The sequence below is a fragment of the Accipiter gentilis genome, chromosome 25 (genome assembly GCF_929443795.1).
Source record: "Accipiter gentilis chromosome 25, bAccGen1.1, whole genome shotgun sequence".
Classification (NCBI taxonomy): domain Eukaryota; kingdom Metazoa; phylum Chordata; class Aves; order Accipitriformes; family Accipitridae; genus Astur; species Astur gentilis.
Window position 1 is genome coordinate 23,448,272 of NC_064904.1, and position 22,864 is coordinate 23,471,135.

At 54.5% G+C, this 22,864-nt stretch overlaps 1 protein-coding gene and 1 long non-coding RNA gene across 4 annotated transcripts in view; one reads left to right on the forward strand and one right to left on the reverse strand.

Annotated features, from left to right (window-relative positions):
• LRFN5 (leucine rich repeat and fibronectin type III domain containing 5) overlaps positions 1 to 5,988 on the reverse strand; it is a 61,182-nt gene extending 55,194 nt beyond the window's left edge. For 2 of the 3 annotated variants that reach the window (XM_049828651.1, XM_049828649.1), the window contains exon 1: positions 3,531 to 4,265. The gene's annotated coding sequence lies outside the window, so the exon portion shown is untranslated. Of the gene's footprint in view, positions 1 to 3,530; positions 4,266 to 4,899 lie in introns of those variants that run through there. The other variant, XM_049828650.1, reaches the window with a different exon arrangement.
• Positions 5,989 to 14,613: 8,625 nt separating this feature from the next.
• Positions 14,614 to 20,947, forward strand: LOC126050548 (uncharacterized). The gene is made up of 3 exons (XR_007509582.1): positions 14,614 to 14,735; positions 19,915 to 20,117; positions 20,842 to 20,947. It is a non-coding gene; the product is annotated as an uncharacterized LOC126050548 (long non-coding RNA).
• Positions 20,948 to 22,864: the final 1,917 nt, after the last annotated feature.

Sequence of the window (22,864 nt, forward strand, 5' to 3'; positions counted from 1 at the left end):
CTTAACACAAAACTCATCAAATAGTGTCAGCAGGCACATTTTAATAGCATGATATTGAAAAGTAATTTTACTACTAGCCAGAAAAGTCTGAAGACTGCAGAGGATATATTTAGATGTGTATAAATAGACAACACTCAGTGATGTCTGGTCAAAGGAGTACAAATCTTCCCTAATGCATGGAATATGCCTGGCCCAAAATGCTTCAATAGCACTTAGACAAGCCTTTTCTATTTGGCTCAAGTTCTGCAAGCCCGTTAATAGCAAAGCTATTAGAACGATTTTCTGGACCGGTTGCTTGCTCAGAGAATATTCAAAAGATTGCTCTATAAAACTGAACCTGTTACCACATCTGAAAGCACAGGCAATATTGATCAGCAATGGAAAGCCATTAGCTCTCCAACATCTGAAATATCTCCACGTGCCCCAGCGGACGGACAAGCCCTCCAGGCACCTCGGGGCGCTCCATCTTCCCAAGGCGCTTTCAGCTTGCAGGCGCCCTTGCCTGCCAAGCCCGTCCCTCCTGGCACACCTGTCCTTGCATCTCCTCAGCTCTGGGGGAGAAACCGCACGCTTAGCCACCGCAGTGGCAGGAGCCCACAGGAGGTCTGTTTGGGGAAGATCTGGTTCCTTCTTGCCATCCTGCTCTGCCACCTTCCTTCTTGGCTTCTCCCTGTTTTGTCCCACACTCCCAGCCAGCCCGGTTTCTGGGTTGGGCAGCCACCCCTTACCCTTCCTCCCCTGCCTCACAACCGCAGCCCGTCAGTGTCCATACCTTTGGTGGCAAACGGGAGCCTCTCCAGACAGCCAGAGCTGTATGAAAAATTCAAACCAAGCCCCTAGGAAACCATCCTGCAGAGTGCGGCACCAGAGAGTCCAGCCCTTCTCCTGGTCACAAACGAGACAGGAGCACTCAGCCTGCCAGCCCTCGCTCAACAGGACAATGTGGTGGAGTCCACTCCTGCAGCTGCACGTGCTTTGGTAAACAGGTGAACTAGCTCAGCTCTGAACTGGTACTAGGCACCTGAAATATCCAGGGTTTGCTTCCACTGACTGCACTGCCATGATAAAACCAGTAATTGCTCTCTCTGAAAGCAGAAAGGCGAGCCAATATGCCAGGAGAAGCTTCTCAGTGAGGCTTGTGACTCAAGGCCTCACTGGCAAGCTCTGGTATGTATTTTGATACAGCCTTACGCATTTAAATGCATTTATTATGCATTTAAACAAATGCATAATCCCTTGAGTACAATATATATTTAGAAACGTAGATCGGGAAGGTGTTTGGGCACCGAGAACACTCGGGCTCTGGTATGGCTCATTTCGCAGAACCGAACCCAACTCCCAGATCAGCGGTGAAATCGCTGGGCCTTGCTCTGGAGCCCACCGGCACACCTCCACCTGCCAGGACAGACCGCAGCAGCACCACAGAGCCCAGGAGCTGACACTGAGGCGAAGCCCACACACAGCCCACAGCATTTGGGGAACGTCTCTAAGCTAGCGGGGAGCCCACTGAGGCAGCCCAAGGCACACACAGCCCCAGGAGCCTAGGTCCAGGGCAGCCCGAGCATGCTAGGATGCAGCCCTGCCATACTGCAGCAGAACCAGTCCCAGGACCCGCCGTCCGTTTGGGCATGTCCACACCGCGCTCTAGGACACAGCCTCGGCCAGGAGTGGTGCTGCCAGAGCCAGGCAGGGCCCCTCCACGCAGGCACCACCCGCAGACACGCAGTGGTAACCAAAAAGGCTCTAAACACCTGGGATGGATCCATCTCATCTCTGTGGTTTGTCGTCTGGCTGCGCTGACTTGAACAGGCCTGGACACGCCAGCACTCACCCGAGGATGCTCAGAAGGAATGAACCGACACCACGTTGCTTTGGGAACATGTGAAATGTAAGCATGGGTGGGAAAGATCCCTACCAAGACAGCAGGATGACCAAGGCGCCGTGCCTCCTGGCCTGTCCGGCTCCCTGACAGTCAGCTGGAGGCTGTAAAGGGCTGGGCTTAGCTGGAGGCACCAGCTTTCCTACCCCCAGCCTGGGGGACTGGTGGGGTCATGTTCATACCCACAGCCAAGACTAACACATCCTTCTGCTCTAGATGTTCAACGCAATGAGAAACACTCCCTGCCCCTGAGACGCGACAGACCGGGAGGGAGAAGGCAAAGGTGCGGGAGAGGAAACGCTGCTGTCCAGAGCTGCAGATGGAAATGAGAGAGGGCAGCGCTCACGGTGACTCTCACGGCGACTCTCACGGCAGACCTCAGCGGGCTGCAGACCCTGTGCCTCCCAGCCCGTGCTGGCAAACAGCAGCCCTGGAAGGGGCTTTCCTAAGTGCTCCTAGCCCGACCGTGCCCGTGCCACCCTAGGCGTGATGGCCCCCAAACCGGGCCTGGGCCTCTGCATGCTCCCCCCCCCACGGGCTACTCCTCAGCTCGGCTGCTCCCAGAAACCAGGACGTATGTGCGCTCCTGACATCAACATGGCTGCGAGGTTTCCACTGGCTCCTCTACAACCGCTCTGCCATCTCCCCTAACGGGAACCTTCCAGCAGGGAAAAAAAAAAAAAAAAAAAAAGGTTTATCTTGTCCTACATTTGCTTCCCTGCCGACGACGGGTGTCCCCTACACGGAGGACGGAGGGGAGGGCATGGGAGAGCGCCGCACACGCATCCCGGGATGCTGGGGCAAGCGGCAGCCCTCCAGGACGGAGGAGCACGGAGAGAGGCGTGTGCCTGGGCGAGGGCTGCAGGACGGGGCGGCCCTCGGGAGGGCAGGTGCTGGCGAGGGGGAGGAAGGCGGGGAGCCCCGGGGAGCCCCGGCTTGCCCGCTCCCTCCGGCCGAGCCCCGCACCCCCACGCCCGGAGGCGCCGAGCCGGCCGCGGCCCCGGCCCTGTCGGCAGCGCCCCGGGCTGAGCTCCGCGCACGGCGGCGGCCCCGCGGCGCCTCCGCCCGGACTCGGGCAGCGCCCGCCCCGCCTCGCCCCGCCGCAGCCGCAGGGCCGCGGCCGCGCTCCCGCGGCACCGCGCCGGCGGAGGCTGCGCGCCCGCGGCTGCGGACGGCCCCGCCGAGGGCCCGGCCCGGCGGTGCCGGCGCTCCCCGGGCGGCGGCAGCAGCGCGCCGCGAAGCGGGGCGTGGAGGGGGGGGGGGCGGCGGCGGCCGCGGCACACGCGGCCCTGCAGCACCCCCAGCCGCGGGCGGGCGGGCGGCCGCCGGCGCCGTCCCGCGGGCAGCGGCGGCAGCGCGGCCCGGCCCGGCCCGTCCGCGGGGCAGGCGCCCCGCCGCGCAGCCTCCGCGCCCCGCGCGGCCGCCGCCCCCCCGGGAGGGGCGTCCCGCCGCCGCCGCCGCCCCGGCCCCGGTCCCGGTCCCGGTCCCGTCCCCGTCCCGGCGCCGCCCGCCCGCCCGCCGCGCTGCGGGGCTCGCCCTGCCCGGGCCGGCTCGGGACGCCGCCGCCGCCCCCCCGCGCCCCGTCCCCCGTGAATAAGTACCGCGGGCTGCAATGCAGATGGAGCCGGGCACGGCAGCCCTCCGCGATTACCTGGCGCCTCCCGGGGAAGGACGGCGTCCGGAGCGCTTCCCCTGCAGGTGCGGCCGCGGCCGGGCTCCGGCGGGCTCCGGGGTCTGGCGGCAGGCAGGCTGGCCGCCTCTCCGCCCTGTGCCGGCGCTCACCAGCCGCATCCTAGAGCGGCTTCGCGGCGGCGGCGGCGGCTGCCCGCGGCCGGGGCGGGCAGGGCAGCCCGCGCGGACGGCCCCATGCGGCGCGGCGGCGCGGCTCCGGCGGCGGGCAGCGGCAGGCAGCGCACATGCACACACGCACGGGCGGCGGCGGCGGCGGCGGGCGGGAGGCGGGGGGAGAGCGCGGGGCACGCAGCGGCGCAGCCCGCCGAGCCCGCTCGCATCGCCCCGCCGCGGGCAGCCCGCTCCGCGCCCGCCGGCCGGTGACCTTGCCGTGTACCTGCGCCAGGTTAATCCTCGCAACGCGCTCCCGCTCCGCGCCCCGCTGCGTAATCCTGCGCGCCGGGGCGCTGCCGCTGGACGGACGGAGGGACGGGCGGACGGACGGACGGGGACGGGGCGAGGAGCGCGGCCGCGGTCAGCCCCGCCGCCGGGCCGGCGCCTCCCGCGGGGCGGGGGGATTTGGGTCGGGGGGGGGGCGCAGCTACAGCGGAGCGGCCGCGCAGCGCGCAGGGGCGGCCGGCGGCAGGGCCATGGGGCTCCGCGCCGGTGCGCGCTCAGGCGGAGCAGCCGCGGCGCCGGGCGCTGCGGCGGGGCAGGGCGGGGTGCGCGGCGCCCGCGGCTCGCCCCTCCGCGGCGGCTGCTGCTGCTGCTGCGCCCATCCTCCGCGCCGCCGGCTGCCGCCCGGCCCCGGCCCCAGCCCCGGGCAGCCGCGCCGCTCGCTGCAGCATGGAGGCAGCAGCAGCCGCCGCCTCCCCCGCGCCGCGCCGTGCCGTGCCGCGCCGGGGCGGGCTGGAGGAGCCGGGCGCCTCCCCGCCCCGCCGCACGCACGGCTGAGCCGCAGCCGCCCCCCGCCGCGCCGGGCCGCGCTCCGCTCCGCTCGGCTCCGCCGGGCGGGCACCGGCAGGGAGGCGGACGCGCCTCCGCCTGCCCCGCCGCGCCGGGGCCGGGCTGCGGTGGCGGGGACCGAGCGCGGCCGCGGACCCCCGGGCGCCCCCGCCCAGGCCAGCCCCTCCGTCGGGAGCCCCGCGGGGCAGGGGCACGGGGGCGGGCGGCGTGTGGCGGTCCCGGGCGGGGTTGGGGGGGGGGGGGGAGGGGGACCGCCGCTGCCGCCCTGCGCGGCGCGCCCGGGTTTTGACCTGGGTATTTATCCGGGAAGGGCGCCGGCGGAGCGAGCCCGGGAGCGGACACGCGAGGGCACGGGAGAACGGCGGCGGCGGCTGGGCTCTGACCTGCATGGTGGATCGGCTTCTGCGCACCCTCCGGGAGGCAGGCAGCCTGCCCGCGCCCTGCCCGGCGGAGCCGGCCTCGGAGCGCCCGGGCTGAGGACGCGCGGGCTGTAACACCTGACTTGTAGGAGGGGATGATCCCGGCAGGAAAAGGAAAGGCAGGGTTATCTTCGGGGTCAGTAACTTCGGGAGCTTTTGGGGGTGTAGTGGTCGTCGTCTGTCTCCGGGGACCTCTGACGGGGAGGAGGGTGCGTTTCACGCTACGAAATACTGACACCTTTCTCTAACGCTCTTTCGTGGGAAAATGTCGGTGGTGGTGCAGGACCCGAAGCGGAGCAGCAAGAGGAGTGCTGCCTGTGGCGCCGTGAAGAGGAGCTAATGAACCTCGTCAGCTGCCAGCCACTCTGCAGCTGGAGGGAGGCGCAGGCACTCGCCCTACGCCCGCTGGGCAGCGGGCCCCGTCTCCTCGGACACCCTCCTGTTGGGACGGCAGGCGGGTGCCTGCTCTTCTGGGGCTGCCCGGCTCTGCTTGGCTTCTCCAGCCCAAGCGCTCAGGATGCTGCTGTCTGCGGCCAGACCGGCATGCAGGGCGGTCGCTGCTGCAATGTGTGGAGGAGAACTCATCGACTGCTCTGCGTGCTCAGAGGCGACGGAAGCAATGCTGCTGGGATACGCTGGCATTTTGCGGGGGATGCACATGGGGGACCCCCGTCCCAGAAACGGAAAGGTGCAGTGACAGTCCTCACGCCTCTCTGCTGACGCTGTGCAAAAGATGCTTGTGCCTTGGGACGATGCAATGTCTGGCATCGGTACGGGTGAGGAGAGGGAACGCAGCAGTGTCTGTCCACGCGACCTGAGAAAATTGCTCTCCTTGCAAACTCTGAAGTGGAAAGGGAGTTTCTTTTTGTGGTCTCCACAGCAGCGTGTGACCCTGGTCTAGGGAGGAACGCACCTCCCAGAGCAGCAGCCATCCTCTGCCCTTCCAACAGGTTCTGAAGCTGCCCGGGGCCTGGCAGCCGGGCTGGGTCTCGTAAGTTAGTGTTTATCTCCAAGTCCCAGCTGCTGTTTCATGGAGCTGGTTCGAGTTGCTACAGAGGCAGAGAGGCTTAAGTGCTGGCGGGAGGGAATGAGTCTAAATCTTCTACTCCCTTGAGGGAAAACTCCTGTCAGTAAGCTCATTTTGCTAGGGTTGGCTCTGCAGTGGCTCTCCGTAACACTCAGTTCTAGCACGGTTGTCCTCTGGAGCTGGAGACAGTCTCATCCTCGGCCCTGATTCAGCTTTCACACTGTGCTGTCCTCTGGAGAGAGCAGAGAGACAAGAAGATGCTCCGTGGTAAAACGTCTGTTATCTTGGCTGATGTCTACCAGATGAGACAGTCTTCTTGGGCTTTGTGTTCAAGCATTTGCTGCTCTGTCAGTTCTCTGCTGCCCCAGGAGCCGGAGAGCTGGCGAGACGGTGATACCAGCTGTGCGGCTGGCATCCGGAAAGGAAGCGAGTGTCTGGGTACGGCTTCCCTGGCGAAAGGGAGATGAAAAAGCCTGGTGGGAACTCGGTGGAAGCTCGCGCTCAGAGCCTTGTGTATACTGGAGGGTACATTGGTTCGCTACCGTCCAGCACAGACACACCATGAGGACTGACTCAGGACCACTCCGAACTGCTACTGTTACAGCAATGTCCAGAATCTCGGCATCCTTGCAGATGGGTAGAATAACATTGTGCACTCTCTGGGCCCAGCGGTCTGAGCAAGGGCTGCTGCAGCTTCTTTGCCAGCCCGAAGTCTGTGTTGGACCTGGGATTGGAATGGCACCACTGCCTTGTTAACATACCCAGTGGAAGAACTTGCTTCTCCCTGGAGTGTCTGGGAGCGTGGGGAGCTGTGGAGGTGCTGGGGAGCTTCACTCCCTGATGGGCGATGTGGACAGCCAGTCTGTCAGGTCACTGGATGTGTCTCCAGTGATGACTCTGGCTTCATGTACTCGCAACATGTCTCTTCCAGCCACCTCCCACTCCCTCGGCCTCGTCGTCAGGCTGCCTTGTGGGTGCCGTCCCACGGCAGCAACAGTGCAGATGCTGGGCTCTTTGTTTGAAAGCAGGGCCGCCCCAAAGGCATTGGGGTGCTCTTGGCTGTGATCTGCTTGTGGAAAGCAAGTCAGTGCAGCTGCAAGAGATCATGTGTGTCCCTTCCTGGGACCACAGCGTCGGTGACAAGCAGGGACTCTGGGTCTGGAGGACCAGTGGTTATATGGTGACTTGCCTTCCGCTCAGCTGCTCAGTGGGTGATGCTGCCCCGCAGTCCAGCTCTGCCCAGGCGCCCCTGTCCTGGAGGCTCTTTGTGCTGGGGTAACTGGGCACTTAACCCACTGCCAAGTATAGCTCCACAGCTAGTTAGAGTGAAACCCCAGCAGCTTTCACACAGGAGCAGTGAATATCGCGTTCAATTCCATGTCTGAGCATGGAAATCAGAGCAAATCCTGGACCCAGACCTAAGTGACAATGTGTGACTGTTGTGCTGTTGCACATCTTAACCCTAACACCGTTCCCCTCCCTCTGGTTCGCCCCTCCACTGGGGTCTCTCCCTGGGGTTCTCCCAGCTGCCCCGGGTGACACCGTGGGGGATGTCTGTGCCTGAACACTCCCTTCAGTGCCCGGGGGTGGGCCGTTTTGGGAAAGACCTCAGTGCCTTAGGAAGGGGCAGGTCTGTATCCTGGGGGGAGCCACTGCGTGCTGGCAGCATACCCCCGAGTGCCTGGCAGCGTACCCTCATAGATGGTGTTAGCCTGCATGGCCCCCAGGGCTGGGGATGCTCAGGATTGCTCAGCTGAGCTCCTGCGTAGTGCTGGTCAGAGCTTGCCCGGCCTTGGGGACCCATCACTCCCACTGGGGCGCAGCCACCTCACCCATTAACCCTTCCTAACAAGCGCTTACTGTGACTTTTGCCTTACTCTAGCCTCCAAGGATAGCGTTGATGCATTTTTCCTGGTAGAGCCTAAAATCTTTTCCCCCTCATAGGTACCATTTTAAAATGATTTCATCATTTGTTTGGCTGAAATAAGGAGAGCTTCTTGAGGAAAGTGCTTTGTACAAATAATACATCGAGCTGCCTTTATGCACTCTTTCTAACCCTTAATCACCTCACGAAGGAGGGACGTCAGGCCTGGGCACAGTGCCATCTCGCTGCAGCTGGCTGGTTATGGGGTGCTGTGCTCACCGAGCTGGCTCCCCACACCTTCCAAAGCCACGCATCTGCCCTCCGTGGTGGTCACAGGGGGCTGCTTGTCCCTCATCACTTCAGACCTTCTCCCCGGCCCCACCTCATAAACCGGAGCCGTCTTTCGAGCTGCGGCTGAGGCAGGTAGCATCCTCGGGAGTCGCTGCCAAACTGCTGGGCAAGCAAAACTGAACACTGCTGTTTCGGCAAGAACAGAGAAATACCTCTTTTCTGAGGTGGCGATGGCTGTGCCGAGGTCTGAAGGAGTGACTATTTAGCCATACATCACTCCGCACTAAGCAAAGTGCTTTACATTGGCACAAGCGGTCTTTTCTTGTTAGGCACCTCGGAATGTTAATACAGCGTGCCGCGTGTACACCCTAAAGGAGATGGGCAGCAGTGCAGCGTAGCAGTGAGAGCAGTAGGCAGGCGGCTGCAAGTTGTAGCATCCATGCTAAAACTCTAAGGCAAGAGGCAGTAAATGTTACTCTTCAAGATAGACTGTTGTACCTCATCAAAAAGTATTTGGGAACTGCAGTGTTTACTCACTCATCCTTACAAGAAGAACATTCAAAGCCTTAATCACTGAAATGTCAAGTGCCATGCTGGGTGGAGTGGATCCCCCTCCTCCAGAGCACCTGGGACACGGGGAGCGCTGCAGGCAGGAGCGCAGTGCCAGCCTCTCCCTCCAGAAGCAGTGAAGCGTGTTGAGTTGCCCGGGTACTCGTTTCCTGGGGATTATTTTCCATTTTAAGTTCTTTAGTCTGTAAGATGGGGGAGCTGTTGCATTGTACAAAAAATGGCAGAGACCGATCCTACTAGTTCATAGGAATTACGCCTCCTTGTAACCAGGCTGCAGGAGGCAGGAGGTGAGAAGCCTCCCGGCTGCCAGGGGAGGCTGCGCAAGTGCCGGCACTTTCCAGAGCCATGGAGCACCCAGTTACCGCCCTCACCAGCCGGGCAGGCATGGGGTGAGCGGTGCATAAACCTGGCCCAGGCAGGCAGGTTTTGGAGAGGCCCCTTCCTCATCATTACTTCTAATTTTATTTAAGGTGAACTGGCATTGCATTTCTGTCCAGGGTATGTTGGCGAGTGGTAAAGCACCAGCACAGGTTGATTCACTGCTCTTTGGGTGTCTCCCGGCAGGCCCGCTCTGCTCATCCCTGCCAGCTGGCGCTGCCGGTGAATCGGACCTCATACCATAAACCACCGCGGGGAGGACAGGGGAGCTGGCACCGGGTTTGTCCTCAGACGGACTCGGTTCATCCATTGAAACCAAACCAAGTAAAGAGATACTTAATCCTTTTTACATTTTTTAATCTGTGAAAAAAAAAACAGTTCATCTTAGATTTTAATCCGTGATTACAGTAATTGCACTGTCTGTTTGCTTGATCTTTTAACAGATTTGCTTTCTGAGGAATAAAATAAAGCGATATCCTTGGGATTTTTTTGAAATCTCCTGCAGGATTATATGAAGATTTCTACAAATTGGTACCTGGCTTCTAAAAAAGTGGTTTATATCTTTCATACTTTTTAGCCAGTAGGTATAAGCTGAAGGACTAACACAAATTAATGCTGGGTGTCCAGTAGAGATCTGGCACGTGCAATGACTTTGCATTGCACGAGCATGTTTTTGTCTGGGAAAGACCTTGAGGCACAACTGAGAAAAGTTTGCTGTGTCTCCTAGGAGCCTTCCCCCCTCAGTCCCAGCCTCGCAGGCAGGGCTCTGCCCACCCTCTGAGCCAGCGCACGAGCTCTGGGCCTGGGGCAGTGTCCGGCCAAAGCGCCGCATGTCTCTGGAGGGCTTTGTGCTCCGCGCGATTGCTTTGCTCACCCCCACGGCTGTCTGGCCAATGTCCAGCCCCGCGGCCAAGAGGCTGCTTCGTGTCTGGGGCCCGAACTTGTCTGAAGCACGGCTTGTTTAGTTCGGCGCACGCGGATATAGGAGTGGAAGGAATACGGCAGATGGAGACCCTGCACAAGAAATAGGAAGAAAGAAGTTTATTGCAGGGTTGTAAATAAAAAATAGAGAATAAGCCCAGTCATAATTTAGAAGAACAGCCTACCCCCAAAATACCTGTTACCTGCAAAAGGCTGTTTCCTTCTGCCAGGTTTCATTGTCACCTCCAGGCCATGGGACAAGTGTTCCCAGGGCAGGCAGGGACCGAAGCGGTAGGGAACTGCCAGGGGGCCGCTGCGGCTGGAAAGCGGTGCCGATGTGCACGGTGGAGCTGGGGCAGAGGTTAGACGAAAAGGAGCGGGCTGCCGACACCACGGGCAACCCCATTTTTCCAGCTGTAAACAGACATACAGGTACCTGTGTTTTTGAGGGGACCAACCCTGCCTTCAGTCCTCGAAACCTTTTTCTTGACATAGGAGTGCTTTTTACTTTTCCTATCTCCACTAACCGTGGGAGGCGGGAGCCAAAGCGGACCACTGACCCCAGGAAAGGACTCAGCACTGCAGTGCAATGCTGCTGTCTGATAAGCTGGTTTGGGGGGAAAATGGCTCTAAATTTCTTTCTCAGGGGGAGTTTAACCCCACTGGGTCCAAGGGCAGCGATCGCCCATTGCTGAATGAGGACTTGTATCACTGAAAGGGGGCTTCCGATCGGCATGCGGCAAGGTGCTCGCCAGGCCCCCTCTCGATGTTAGATCTCACACTGCTGTCTGCCAGCAGCAGGATAGCCTCGTCTGGCATAAGGGAGCCTGCCAATTCTCTCAAGCCAAGACAGGCACAGAAGGATAGGGAGGATGATGGAGAAATGGCAGAATACTGGTTGAGATGCCTTTGATCCACGCTGGCAATCATTCAAGCCCACATACCATCAGTTGAGGAGGGCTTCTGCTGCATTCAGGGACATGGTTGATTGGCGGACTTGGCATTGTTAGGTTTACGGTTGGACTCAATGATCTCAAAGGTCTTTTCCAACCTAAAAGATTCTATGTTTCTATAATTTAAGCAGACAGAAGTGTTGGGTGCTGTGCGGATGGGATGGGCTTCACCTGGCAGATAGCACAGGCACCTTGTCCTGCTTCACCGGGGACTTCACCGGGGCTCAGCATCCCACACCTCGCCTATTTAATGGAACAGAGCAGCCAAGCTAAAGATGCACTCCATTGCCTGTCCCCTCCTCCCATCTTCTGGTAGTATTTAGGTATGCCCTTGATATTTTAATAACATGCTCCCTTAACACTTGCACTCTCTTTGTATTGGGCTTTGGGATTTTGGTCTTTTAAAATTCTTTCGTGTTCACATTTCTTTCATATGCAATTTATTCCTTCTTTGTTGAGGTGACTTCTCAGCAGAAAATAGCAAAATCGGCATCAGCAGCCTGCTCAAATTCCCTTAGCATGCTTGCTGCTCTGTAAGAGCCATGTGGAGAGCTCCTTTCCATAATAGACTGGAAAATTGTTTGCTCTTCTACCAGTTGCTGATTTAAGTGCTTTCTTAAGCCAAATCTTGTATGGAAAAGAGTATCAAATCATTCAAGCCATTTGCACTGTCTTCCTTCTTCTGCATGTCCCATCTTCTCTCTTACATCCAAGCAACAAGCTGAGGGCTCGTGTCCAACTGACTGGGATGGGAGAATGAAGAACTACCAGAGACCTCATTTATACACACAAAGAAAAAAAAATCTTTTGTTTACAGTCCTTAATTTACAGTCTTTACAGTCACAGTTTAAAGCCTACAGAAGCTCATGACTGCCATAATTACATTGAAGCAAAAAAGCTACACCAAAAATGAGTCAATTGTAACTGCAAAATTTTACTCCTGAATGCAAGCTGATGTTTTGCTCCCCAGACAAGGAATGCAATATTCCATTGGAACAGGACGAGAAAGCAGATGTAATGATTATTTGGCATAAGCATCCCAAACAAGCCAAACTGGAAAGATAGTAAGGTCACTAATATTTTTAGGAAGTTGCTAATTGGAAAAAAAATTACAGGGACACACAGGCAAAAGAAGTCTAGTAATAACTCTTCAAAAGAGAGTGAGCCGGAGTCTGGCATGAATCCCCACAGCTTCTGAGCTTGTTCAATTAAAATCAACACTGAATGGGTTTTCTTTCACTTCCATTACTCAAGCTGCATTCTTCAAAGGGATAGCAAATGAGTGATATGCATATGAAAGAACCATGGAGTATGAAATTACAAAATGATACAGGGTTTGGATATTTGCACTTTGAGATATTAAATCTTCTGAAGGAAAATATTTGAGCAAATTCTGAATAAAGAACCCTACAGAGGAGGAAGGAAGAGCTGCGAGATAAATCTAATAACGAAGAGACTAAGCAATTTCCAAGCGCTATTGAATTACTTGGTTTAACCATGACACAGTACTTCCAGTCTAGGATTACTCCTCTGCCCGGTCAGGGCAGAGAGCACATCATAACGGCCCTTCAGACCCATCTTTCTGTACATGGCTGCCGTGGGGTGGTCTGTGGGGAGCACTTGTGTCCTTCCCGCGCAGTTTCTCCTGCCACCGCAGTGCCACCAAGGCAGGGGAGTCCCCAGCTGGCATGTTGGGGCTCCGAGACGTGGTTTGGGGACGGCAGGGTCTCGGGCTCTGCGCGCTGGGGCTGTGCTGCGCGTTTGGGATCATTCACTGCCCCCCACAACCCCCTCCCTGCCACCTCCTTCCCTGCTCCCTGCCTTCGGGCGGCCAGAGCGCGGCTCGGTCGGGCAGCGTGTGGCCGTGTCGCTCCTGCCCACGCAGGCAGCAATGCCGAGGGGCCGTGCACGGAGTGGGACACGCCGCTCTCCACGCGGGTCTCCCTGCAGCTGCCTAGGGGCACTGGTTTGATAGGGGCTTGTCTGCAGGTGGGTTGTGATAGCTGATAACTGACATTCGCCAGCTGGGTCTCATTTGTGTTTGTAACACAAACTGGGTTCAGGGTCCTGAGTCAGACTTGGATTTAACCCTTTCCAGAGGTTCAGAGGTGCTGAAAATCACTTCCTTGCTGCCTGGTGCCCACCCTCCTTTCCTTTTTGCAGACACCGCACTGCTGCAGCACGTCTCTGGGCAGATGAGGTCCATACCTCCTCGCTGTCCTGCACGTCTCCGCAGCGCGAGACAGACGGCAGCCAGCAGCAGTCCTTACCCTGCTGCAGCCGCTGCTGCCCTATGGAGTACACCTCTGCTTTGGCCTTCCCAGCTTTTGCCCTGCAGGGCCAAAGACATGCTTTATTACAGCTGCCAGCTGCTAAGGAGAACTAACAGAGGTGTGTCACGGGTCATTGGGATCTCTCAAATTTACAGGACAAAGTACTCTGTAAATTAAGCTTTATTTTATGAGCTCATTAAGAAATACAGCAAACAAACACAACAAACAAGGGCTCAACTCCCTATGGCCAGAGTAGTCTTTCACGTGAATTCAGTTATTCACCACTCAGGTCATGAGGTTTCATAACTTATAACCCATGACTCTTAACTCGTGCACCTATGAGCAAAATAGTTCCCTAGGCAAGGGTGAGAGTGCTCATCCTTCCTCCTCCGTCACCATGCAAGCGTCCCCTGTGTCACACTGGGAAGCACAAAAGCCTCAGCAATCCAGCTGCTTCAAAAGCTTTTTGGGTAAGCTGATGTTTTATACCTTCCAGCTTGGAGGTTTGGTATATACTATTTCCAAGAGTTAGCAGATTCTGACTGAACTGCCCAACGCTCAATACACAAAGATGCTGGCTGCTGGGGACAGCCAGCTGCAGGCGACAGTGGCTGCATCGTGGCCCTTTAACTCTTTCTGGCCACCTCTCCTGCCTACCTGGTGCCCTTGCTTTGACCCTGTGGTGCTGCTCCCAGCTCACATCAGGCCTTGGCATGAGCTGCGTTAGCCAAAATCTGAGCAAGAGTCATGTGAACAGTCACAAGGTGCCAGGTATTCCCATCGTTTCTTTTTTTTGAGGGGGCACAAGGGGAGGACTAGGGCTACCTGCTGCGTAGCTGTGCCTGTTCTTGGTCTCAGCCTGCCAGCCTGCTTTATTTTTAATATTATGTACAGATTAAAAGGCATTAAAAGTCGCCTGACTGGCACCAAATCATCTTGTATTTTCAGGAATATGCTGCATGGAAAACACTTAGACAGTTGCCTTAGAAAACTAGCTCTCTAATCACACAAGACTTCCATGCTGGGTTTAAAAATCTCAGAATGCCATGACTTGGTGGTAATTAGTGATAATTGTTTCACACACAGGCACTGTATTTGACTAATAACTCCCTTTACAAGAGTGAGGGAGATCTGGGACACCCAGGTCAAGAACCGTCACTGTTAATTACCCTTTTACTCCTCCTGTTGCTAACACAAGCTTCTCCGCAGCTTCTGCTGGTGTTGACCTTTCGAAGACAGGATACTCAGTCCTGTGAGGTCTCGAGCACCACAGCACCGCGCTCAGACAGCAGAAGCCAGTTCAAGTGCTGCATCCCAGGTCCCCATCAAAGGCGGCAAACACAGATTTTCATTTCCTAAGGAAAAGAGGCAGGCATATCATCCCTGGTCTGACCTGCCGCAGGGCGCAAGTGAAGAGCCAAACGCTTGTGCTTTTTGCTGCTGTTTGAGGTTCTTCTGGAGACCAATCCAGGCTGGGTTAAAGAAAAACAACTTCAATAGGCAAAACTCGAACGGCCCCTTGGGTAAGTTGCTCCAATGACTTACTATCCTTATTGTTAAAAATGTGCATCTTCCTTCTACTTTTAAGTTTCCTACTGTAGCTTCCAGATATGGATATTTTTTTTCTTTTTTTATTGTCTAGCCCCTAAAAAGAAATGTTTCTCAGGCGCTGGGTAATGTTTGCTAGTGTGCTGTGAATGGCCATGGGATAACAGGAAGGGGTGAGGAGATTTTAAGAACTGCACTGCCATCTCCAGCCAAAAACCCCTCTCTTCCCACTCACAAGCCATCCTGCCCTGCAAGATCACACATCTGCCGGCTCCTGAAATTCATACGAGGGAAGCTGGAGAATGAAGGCAGTGCTGATGCTGCCACACAGGCTTGAGCAACTGTGGCTGCAAAAAAGGGGTTTATCATCTGAAAAGGCAGAGAAACTCTGCAAATCAGAGGAAATAAGTCATTCTCCCCTTGTGTCCGTACTGCCATACTGTGCTGGGGTCACACCGTCATCCCCTCTGGGAAATGGGTTTCCTTTGTATGGCAAGACCCCACTCTGGGGCACTTCAGCCACTCCCGAAGGCACAGTGTCCGATGCCCGAGGGTCACCCCAGCCCTCCCAAGGGGCAACAAGGGCTCGGTCATTGTGGCCTCTTGGAAGAGGCTTCTTGGGAACCGCTGCCTGAGCGCATGGAGAAGCCAAGGGTTTCCAGGCTTTGCCTCGCTGTGATGAACGGACGCCGCAGGGCACGGCGAGCGCCTGGCCCCATAGCCAGCTACCTCCCCACAGTGGCCTGGCCCATGGCCCCCCCGCCCTGGCTGCTGCCCAGGAAGACTGGGGGCTCCTGGGGCGCCTGATGTGCTAGCACAGAGCCCAGGAGCCAGGCACTCCATGGGCACCCCCGCTCGCCGGCACACGGTGAGGTCCAGAGCTGCCACCACGCTCCCTGCTCCTGAGCATCACCCTCCTCCGCTCACATGCCCAACTCTGCTCTCCGGCAGAAGGTGTGTGAATATCAAACAGTTAATTAGATGCTCTGACTTCTAAAAAAGAAAACCTCCACCACTGTTATTTTACGGACTCAGAAGGCAAGATTGCAAAGATGCAGTGCCCTTAGGAAGTCAGTGAGCAATATGAATATGCAATGTCAATATGCATTTAGTGTGTATAGGAACATGAAATTATACAGGAAATGGGAACTGTATCTCAAAAAATGTCCTTTACGTGGCAATGACCAAGCCCTTCAGATAGCTGTGTGGAACAGCAGTTGTCTCTACACACCGAGTAAAAGGCAGCTCTGGAAACACTCCCCTCTGCCTTAGAGATAATACCCTTCAGAAGTGCCTTTCCCATTACTGAGAGACTACCCTGCTGAAGGAGAGTGTCCCTGCCTCAGCCTCTCCACTCGCAGAGATCTGTATGTGTTTCTGCAACTCAGTGTGAATTCTGCATTGCCAGTGGCAGACATCTTAATGAAGAGCATCTTCCCATCAGCAGTGGCTCCAGCCTGCTCTCAGCAGTCCTCCTGATTAGCTCGCACAGGAGCTGTCGCTTGGCGCTGACCTGAAAATCTGCTTACCTGATTTCTGGGTAGGAGGGAGCTTAGGGTTGCTGACGGCTGAAACACGAACACTCAGCACAAAAACCTCTGCTCAGCTTAACGCTTTGCTAGCCTTACGCAGCCCTGGGCAGATCGGCCATTGAGGTGCTGGGAGCAGGCAGAGGTTTGCCCGCATTTCAGACAGCTACGAGGGGTGGCAGTGGAGCGGTGGGCACATTCTGGGGGGCATTCTGGTTTCTTCTGCTTTGAGAAGATGCATCCTTGGATTTCCCCTAGATTTCTCTTCTAAATAAAGCCCCAAAGGTGCTCACTGTGCTCAGGATTCCAGGTACTGCAGAGAGATGGCACAGGCGCATCTGAGGCAGGCTCTCTTTTGCCTGTTGTAGCACTTTTCTGTATATACCTACGAAGAGACTCCTCTGGCGCTCACCTGTTTGATCACTCAGCAATGAAATCTGCAGGTGCTTTTTTCTGTGTCAGTGTTACAAGCTCCTGTTCGTGCTGCAGCGGGATGCAGAGGTGCCACCAAGCACCCATGGCCCCGTGGCTCAGTGCTGGGCAGGCATGGTGGAGAAGCAAGCATCATCGAGTTTAACTCCCAGTCCATCAGACAAGGCAGCCAGGGAGCAGAAAAGTACTAAGCCTGGGAGCTGCATTTACAGTAAGGCTCACGTCTGCTCATGCTGTTATTCCCTAGTGGAAACGGAGACCCTTTTTCCATGTTAGGACCTTTGACTCTATTGAGAATGACTCCCTGCCACTGTCCTCTCTAAGCATTGCTTGCATGCTTCCGTTCTCTGCGACAGCTTCTCTCGCAGACCAAGCGTGGTGGCCCCGCGGTCCCCCCGAGGAGCTCCCCGCTAGCCTAGCTCCTCGCCACCTCAGCAGTTATCATGTGTGTCTCCCTCCTGCCAGGTTTAAATCAACATTTTCCCTCCTGAAACCCGTGCATGTTAGGCCCGTACGTTACGAGGTCTGTGATAATCCTGCCCAGGGAGCCAGTCATTAAGAAAATGTTACTGGCTGGTGAACTCTGCTGCAATTTGCCTCTCTGAAACCTGGCTTGTTTGAATCCTGAATGACCCACATCCACTTGTCTTCAGCCACTATTTCTTCTCAATTTCTCCTGCAACTTTGCATACTGCTGAGGACTAACCTGAAGATTCCTGTTTTCCCATCTCACTTCAGCCCCTTTCTTAAAATACAGGAACAAGCACAGCTTTTTTCCCCTCCTGATGATACCATTCCCAATTTGACTGTTATTAAAATCCTTGCTTCTTGTCTGTCACAACAGTAGCCTGGGATGAAGACCTGGTTTCTGTGCATAGGAAACTTAGTGGTCTGAGCTGCTCCTCATCCTCATCCATTTCCACAGCCTCTGTCTCCATAAACTTGTTTCCTTTCCCCATCACCTGTCTGCATCGCTGTTGAACCTTACCAAAACCATAACCATAAAGTGAATTAGCCACTTGGTTTGTCTGCCTTGCACAGATTTCCTTTAGTCTTCGCCCCAACCACAACACAAAGTAGCCACCTTACTCTCCTCTATGTTGCTGATCGACCTTTTGTGTGGTATTCTACAGGCTTTGCAAAGACCTCTTTTTACTTTTCTTCTGGAAATCTTTGCTTTCTCCAAGATTTTCACTGTCTCCAAGATATAATTCCCTTTGGTGGATAATCTTTTTTCCCCCACACTTTGCAAGTTTTCTCACTCCTTATGTTCTCTTTAAAACTGTTCATCCATTTGGGGCAACTTCACTCAAATTCTCCCTTTTGTGGAGGCACCTAAATAAAGCAATGCACAGCTATGCTTCAGAAAGGCATTTTTTGATGTTCAAGTGGGATTTTTATCTTTATTCATTCTAATGGAAGGTTCTCATATACAATAAAGAAACAGGTATTATTGTGTCCATTTAGCTTTCTCTCTCATCACTCCTCTCTCCAATTTCAAATTACATCACAGAAGCAGCTGCTGCCAGAAAAGCTTTTTAACTTCTGGAAAATTACAGATACTCATGGATAAGATGTTCTCAATCAGTAGAACCAAAAATCTGCTCCAGGTATGTCCACCAAACAGCTCTTCATTTCTGAGACAAGCTTGTTGAACCACTGGCTCAGTCCAGGTCGGCATTGTATTGCTGGTCACATCCAAGAGACCTGCATTTCAAGGAGAGCTCTGAAACAACAACAATGAATTAATTTTCTTTCTCAAAAAACAGAAGAAGAAAAAAAGAAATAATCATTTACCTTGCTTATCTGACTGGAAAGGCATTTCTAGAGATTTTATTAACTCTCTCTGATTTTAGATTAGCTTTTAAAAGTGAAATTATCATGGCAGTTCAGTAAACCTAAGTACATTTCCAGTAGAAAGCCAGAAGAGAGTTTTGTCAATCCTGTTTTTATCTCCAAACATGAGAAACACCAAAATGTGCAAAAGAGCTCACACATGAAATACCAAGTCTCCTTTCTGCAGTATTTCCATATTTAACATAGGTTTAATGAAAAATGTGTAAAACTACCCTGCTGGCCAAATATGGCTTTGCTGCTTCCTTCATGCGCGTCGAGGCAGGCATCTCTGGAGACCATATGCTCACGGCAAGGCAGCGACAGCTCCCAGCCCGGACCCCGGCTGGGCCGAGGGCTCAGCATGCCCCGAGCCCCCTCCTGCTAACCCTGCTGGCAGGGATGGGCTGCCACCAGCTCGGACAGAGGAGCGGTCCGGGCCAGGGGCTGCGCTTGGGGCCAGAGGGACCCCGGCACCCACTGCAGGGCACCCAGGGGCAGCGGGGCTGCAGGCTGTGCCCGCAGGCTGTGTCCCTGCTGCTGCAAGCCAGGCACAGGCGTGTCAGGACAGTGACAGATCAGCGCACTGTAAATAGCCATAATCAGCTTGTGCCATGGCACAGTGCGCCTCCAGCCCAGCCCAGCACTGGGGCACGCACGGGCTGGCAGCCTTGACATGTCTGGCTGTACTGGTTTCACCCCAGTGGGCAGCTCAGCCCACCCAAATGCTAGCTCATTCCCCCCCACAGTGAGATAGGGAGAGAATCAGGAGGGTAAAAGTGCGAAAACGGGTGGGTTGAGATACAGTTTAACAGGTAAAGCAGAAGCCGCGTGTGTAAACAAAGCAAAATCAGGAATTCATCTACTGCTTCCCAAGGGCAGGCAGGTGTTTCAGCCATCCCCAGGACAGCAGGGCTCCATCACGTGTGACGGTGACTTGAGAAGACAAATGCCATCACTGAACATCCCCTGTTCCTCCTTCTTCCTCAGCTTTTATTGCTAAGCAAAATGTCCTGTGGTCTGGGACATCCCTTGGGTCAGCTGGGGTCAGCTGTCCTGGCTGTGCCCCCTCCAAGCTCTTTTTGCACCCCCAGCCTGCTCACTGGCGGCGCAGGGTGAGGAGCAGAAAAGCCCTTGACACTGTGCAAGCACCGCTCAGCAGCAACTAAAACATCCCTGTGTGATCAACACTGTTTTCAGCACAGATCCCAAACATAGCACCATGCAAGGTACTGTGAAGAAATTTATCTCAGCCAAAACCAGTACAATGGCTAATTCACATACAGCTACTCCATAATCTTCAACACTGCTTCTATGTGATTAGTAAAAAACATAGGCCATTCTTGGATTAATTTTGAAGGTAAACTCCAACCAAGGCCAGAAAACAGTACCAAGAAATGCCTCCTGGCATCTCCGTCAGCCCTTTGCTGCAGAAGAAACGCAGCACAGCCAGAAGTGGAAGAAGGATGAGGAAGAGGTGGGTGAGCAAGATTTCCCCATTCAGTGGCAACTGGCTGGAGGATCCACTTGGCCTTGGCTTGTAACTTCCTCTGCAAACACTTGGTGAGGATGCTGAGTCACTAACTTTACCAGCCCTGGCCTCATTTCAAGCCTGCTTTCTGTCAAAAGCCAGTAATTAGATGCATTCTTTAAATTGTTAAAGTGTTTGTATAGTAAGCAATTACCAAATTTTACATTACAATTCTACAATTAGCAGTTCTACATTGTTAATAATGGATTTAAGACTTGTGTAACAACTCTCAAGGGCTTCCATCCCTCCTGGAAGGATCATATTTGCATTATAAAAACGAGTCTATACACTGGCCAGCCAGTTCCTAACTTCGTCTAGATCTGAAAAGGGTTGGCATTTCAATAGTAAAGTCAAACTCAATGACCAGCCTCTTCTCATTAGTAGGGAAGTAGCAGTTCAGGCCTATAACTGTGCTGGTGAAGACTCATAGGCAAGGTGTGATGAGGCAGTAGTACTCAGAGTGATATCCAGCAAGACAGGGAAGCCCTTATGCCAGGGGAGGGATACCTGTTTCAGAAGACTCTCATGGCAAACAAACAATACTATTTGTGGGTTTTTTCCCTTCCTCCTTTCCAGTTAGCCCCAAATGAAAAGGATGTGCCGCTTTCCACATCCTTCTAGCATCCGTTCCCAGACAGAGTCCACTACTACTTACTGAATGCAGCGCCCAGCCTGGCATTGCACATCCCATTAAGAGGGTTGTGTGTGGGACAGACCTGCTGAGGACACCCACAGTCATTCTGTGTTTTTTTCCAGGCAAGTTCTGCAAAATCTTCAAGGATGGAAACATGTCTGAGAGAATCCTGTGGAAACAAATACGGCAACATTCCTGAACCAAATGGTACTCAAAACACTGTTACAGCCTGGCCTTATATTTTTATTAAGCAACGGTTTGGAACAACTAGATTTCCCATTAGCTCTGCAGAGTAGATTCTGTGGGCATTTTGTGGTTTATTTAAATAACCCACCAGCATTGTTACAGTTCTTTGATGGTGAGAAAGTTGACACTGAATAAAACCTAAATTAAGGGTTTTTTCCAATTCCACTTTCCCAAAACCCAGTACTAAGACAAAAGAAATCCAGCCATGAAGTTGCACTTCTCTCTTCTCACCTTTTTGTTCTCTCCCTTCACTGTATCACACACCAGATGTTAATTTCTTCCCTAAAAATGCTTGTTGCCACGGCTCGGTATTAAGTTTGGGAACACAGGAGATATCATTAAATTCATTAGCATCAAAATGAGGGTAGCAAACAGGTTGAACTCAAAAGCTGGATGGACTGTGAGTTGCAAAAGCAAAGCAAACAGTTGTTTGCTCCACTGTGGGGTCCTTCCCATGGGAGACAGTCCTTCATGATCTTCTCCAACATGAGTCCTTCCCAAGAGCTGCAGTTCTTCACAAACTGCTCCAGCATGGGTCCCTTCCCCGGGCTGCAGTCCTTCAGGCACAGACTGCTCCAGCGCAGGTCCCCTGTGGGGTCACAAGTCCTGCCAGAAAACCTGCTCCAGCGTGAGCTCCTCTCTCCACAGGGCCACAGGTCCTGCCAGGAGCCTGCTCCAGTGCAGGCTTCTCACGGGGTCACAGCCTCCTTCGGGCACCCACCTGCTCCGGCATGGGATCCTCTCTCCCTGGGCTGCAGGTGGAGATCTGCTCCCCCGTGGACCTCCCTGGGCTGCAGGGGGACAGCCTGCCTCACCATGGTCTTCCTCACAGGCTGCAGGGGAATCTCTGCTCCGGCGCCTGGGCCATCTCCTCCCCTCCTTCTGCACTGACCTGGGGGTCTGCAGGGCTGTTTCTCTCACATGTTCTCACTCCTCTCTCTGGCTGCAGTTGCTCTTGTGCAGTTACCCATTCCCCCCCCCCTTCTTAAATCTGTTCTCCCAGAGGCGCTACATGAGGGCTCAACCTTGGCCAGCGGCCGGTCCATCCCGTCTTGGAGCCAGCTGGCATTGGCTCTGTCGGATGTGGGGGAAGCTTCTAGCAGCTTCTCACAGAAGCTGCTCCTGTAGCCCCCCTGCTACCAAAACCTTGCTGTGCAAACCGAATACAATTTACACTTTATTTGTGTGTTTGTTTTGCAGAATTATGTATTTATCTTGCAGAAAAATAGGATGTACTTCTGAGCAGCCATGGTGGCTTATGACTTATGTTCAAGGCAAACACAAGACAAATGAGGTACCTCCAGACAGCTGAATACCAGCCAAGCAGGGTTCACTGCCATGTGGTCCAGTGATAAATAATCACCACCATTCAGCACAGACTGAATAAATGCATAAAAATCAAGAAAAATAAATAAATCATGAAGGGGACACCTGAACAGGCAAAACTGCTCAACATTGCAGCTCATAAACTGGACTGTGAGGTTTAGAAAAATGTGGAGGACAAGCCTGCAATAAGTAATAGTTTCTCTGATGTGTGTAATATATCAGATCTAGTTTGATGTATCATATGATGCAAGGTATGCTTTGTATTCCATTAATTATGTCAGCAATTGAAAGCTTAAAATAACATTTGTATCATGATGAATGCTAGTTTCTGGAAGGCGAGGCTCGCCTGCAAGGGCTGCATGTGGTTCATATCCTTCAGCGTCCAGTTTTGGTGCCTGGGCAGTCCCCAGCAGGACATGTCACTGGTACTGCTAAGGTCACAGGCTTCATTCTCCGTGTTCTCTGAATTTAATTCCTTGCCAAGTACTCCTGCAGAGCCACGGCAGCCCTGCCCCACGCCCCAGGAGGAGGGCTCCCTGTGCCAGGCTGGGACAATGCCCCACGGGGATGTGC